Source organism: Glycine max, chromosome 20, assembly GCF_000004515.6.
Source record: "Glycine max cultivar Williams 82 chromosome 20, Glycine_max_v4.0, whole genome shotgun sequence".
Taxonomy (NCBI): domain Eukaryota; kingdom Viridiplantae; phylum Streptophyta; class Magnoliopsida; order Fabales; family Fabaceae; genus Glycine; species Glycine max.
The window spans coordinates 39,318,431-39,322,332 of record NC_038256.2 but is presented as its reverse complement, the minus strand read 5'-3'; the positions used below and the strand labels follow the sequence as shown (position 1 = coordinate 39,322,332).

General features: G+C 34.9%; 1 pseudogene; it reads right to left on the bottom strand.

Annotated features, from left to right (window-relative positions):
- Positions 1-542: 542 nt before the first annotated feature.
- LOC100820001 (pentatricopeptide repeat-containing protein At4g38010-like) lies at positions 543-3,063 on the bottom strand (annotated as a pseudogene).
- Between the last annotated feature and the right edge of the window lie 839 nt (positions 3,064-3,902).

Below are 3,902 nucleotides of genomic sequence, written 5' to 3'. Positions count from 1 at the left end.
ACTATTATATGGAAATAATTTCATTTGAAATCATCTTTCTTCTCAACATTTTTATCATTAATTATTATAAATCACTGAAACATTTTATTTTAACTTCTATCAATAGTTATATCTTTCTAAACAAGTTATAATAGCACGGAGTATCTTTTTTTTTCCACCAGTTAAATATAAAAAAATGAAGCATAAAGCCCGAAGTTGTTTCGTCACTTCAAAACCATAATCAAAACAACAAAATTCTAAATTGTATTGGGACAATACCAATCAATAAGGGATTAAGATTGACTTTGATATCTCAACTATTTCTTCTTTTTCTATTCTTGTTGACTGGGAATTTGATGTCTTAACGACTTGACATTGTTACAAGTCTCTCTTTCTTATGCCCATTATTCAAACACGACCTCTACAGAATGCAGCCGACTAAGAAGTTATTCAAACAAGTTATTTCTCCACCAAGAAGTTCACATCATTAATGTATTTTATTTTCTCTCACGTACCAATCTGAGGAGGCCCTTATTCCTTGTTTAATTTCAGTATGATTAATAGTCATAAAATCATAATCTATACATATAATTGTATTTTTCTTTTTCAAACCTTTTCAATGAAAGCGAGACATTCTGGAAATGACAAATTCTGAAACCCCTTCTTAAATAACTATGTTAGTACTTGGTAAAACAGCTACTTTAATTTACACAACTCGTGTAAATAAAGTTTATTCAAGATTTTCTCACCTTTAAAAATTTGAATCTGACTTGGGAAAAAATTTGGCAAGCTCATGCCCCAGGAAGATCTCCTAAAGCATATGGTGGAGATCTTTTGTTACAAAGACCACATGCATTGTATATGAGTTGACGCATTCCATATCTAAACTTATACAATTGGCTTCTATTTCTCTGTTTCGGTCTCAATGTCAGAGCTTGAGGCACAGTAACTACTCTCATCAAGGTTCAGGTGACCATTGACCAATCCCTCACAATCATAAACATGAAACGTTGTCACTGTTTCACATATGCAAGATAAAATTCCCCTCTGAACCCTATAAAAGGCAACTACGTATCCACCTTGCTCCTGAATTGCTTCTCAATGCATAAGCTAAGTTTAATTTGGCAAAGGGAAACATACGGTGGTTTCATGTAACTATTATGAACTTCCATAACGAGTTCCAATCTGACCATTGAGAGAACATAGATAGACAAGTCTAAATTCATTTAGGCTTGTCTGTTTGATCAAGAAAGGGTATTAATATGCCCCTCAAGGTAGATTTGATTGGCAAGGATGTTTAATAGTATGTAAATATCCTCACTTTGAGGATGGCTAATATCTCCAACTAAAAATTCATGACTCATGCCATCCACGCTTATGATGCTAGAACCTGGAGCCTTGCTTATTCCTTTTTGCTTCATCAGTCTCCTAATGCTTCTCACTTCAGCCCATTTCTTGTTAGTGGCATACAGATTAGAAAGAAGCACATATATTCCACTATCTTGAAATTCAACATTCTGTAGTGATTTCAACATTTCTTGGGTGAATCCAACATTTCCTTATGTATTGCAGGCACTCAAGAGAGCTCCTGGGATCTGAAAATCTTTATTAACTCCACAGCTTCCCCCACCAGTCCCGCCCTGCAGAGCAAATCAACCATGCATCCATAGTGTTCTAAACAGGGAGAAAGGTTGTAGTGAGGACTTGTCATCTCATTGAAATACTTGCGGCCTTCGTCAACCAAACCATTATGGCAGCAAGCCGTATAAACAGCTAGAAATGTCACCTCATTAGGCCTTGCGCCAGACTCAACCAAATCTTCAAATCGTTTCAATGCTTCCTTCCCATATCCATTTATTGCTAGACCACCTATATAGGCATTCCAAGTGCGGATATTCTTAAAAAGCATTCCATTGAAGATACGCTGTGCCATATCTATGCAACCACATTTTGCTTACATGTCAACCAATGCCGTTCCTATATGAACATCCTACTTGATACGGCGACGATCAATGTATTCATGGACCCATCTGCCATCATCAAGAAGCCCAAGACTGGCACAAGCAGAAAGCACACTAGTCAGTATAACCCCATCAGGCTCAAAACCTGAGCACTGCATTTGATTGAACAAGTCAAGTGATTCCCTGGGACACTGGCACTGCACTAACCCGCCTATCATACTAGTCCAAGAAATAATATTTTTCACAGGTATCTCATCAAACATTTTCCTTGCATCAGTCACAGACTCACACTTCATATACATATCCAACACAGCATTGCACACCACCAAGTCCTCCCCATACAGACATTTGAGAACCAACCCATGAATCCCCTTCCCCAGACTTGAACGACCCAATTTCCCACAAGCCCCAAGTATGCTAACAACGGTTGCCACATTAGGCTCCACATCCATTCTAAAAAACAACCAAATGGCATCATTAAACAACCCAGCCTTCACATACCCAGATATCAAACCAGTCCAAGAGACCACATCTCTAACAAGCATGTCATCAAACACCTTGCCAGCACCAACAGTGTCTCCACAAATGCTATAAACATGGACAAGATTGTTTTGCACATAAATGTCACACCACAAGCCAGTCTTAACAGCCACTGAATGAAACTGTCTAGCCTCTCCAATCCCAGAAAACTTACCACAAGATTTCAAAACAGCTGGGACAGTGTACACATCAGGCACAAACCCATTCCTAGCAGTCCATCTATAAATCAGGATTGCAAGCCAGGGTAACTGGCCAGAGGCATACCCTGAAATCAGCATATTGCAAGGGAAAGAGCTCAAGATCCAATCAAATTGCTTCAGGATTTTGCAAGGGTAATGAACATCAGTGACATGTTTTCCCAAAAAGTTTGCAGCTTTGGTCACCAAGTCATTGGCAATAAGGGAAGAAGTCAATAGATGCGCATGGATTTGCTTGAAGGATCTTAAGTCGTTGCATTTGTGAATCAAATCCAAGAGAACCCATTTCAGAGATTGCCCAGCCTTATCCATGCTAGTGATCAATGCTCAAAAATCCATGCAAAATAGTTCACTGTTTATTTGTGGACTTTCATGGCCACGCTTATTGGCACGTCTATAGAACCGAATGAGTTTCCAATGTTCATGTTCTTCATAATTCCACTCTACCAAATAGTATACTTTTTTTTTTATAAAAAAATGATTTAATTATTAATTTCTTTTTTTATTACCTTCTAACATACATTAAAAAAGTATAATTTCATCTTCATATTTTTAAGAATGTAATAATATTTCTTCAAACAAATGCTCTCTTATAATAAAATAAAAAATATTTTTTTACTAAAATTGATAACATAATAGATGAGATCTTTGTTATAAACATATTTTTATCTAATAAAAATTATTATATATATATTGATCTATCCGAATTATTGATGTTCTATTTTTGTAATAATTATATGATCAAGAATAATTTATATTAAAATTATAAAAAAATTGTTTTTCATTATTATAATTTTTATCATGATAATAATTTTTTAATTTTAATAAAAAAATTGTCAAATTAACAATTCAATCAAACAATAATTATCATAATAAAATAAAAAATAATTTTTTACTAAAATTAATAATAAATTAAGTCTTTTAAGTCTTAGACATAAACATTAGGCAAAGGAACTGAAGTTCTCCTGCCAGGTCCCGATGGAGGAATAAGCAAACCTTTAGATAACATACCATACCAACATTGAGAACATTCCGAGTTTCCACAAAAGAGCAAGAAACACACAAACATATTACCAATGACATTATGAAATTTAAACTAAATATATTTTCTCTCCTTTTCAAGCTCATAATCTTCATTTTTCTCTAGTTAAATCTTCTTGTCGCTATTGGCCAAAGGATTGACTTTTTAAATAGCTACGCTAATTGTTTCACCAATAAGAAAAAA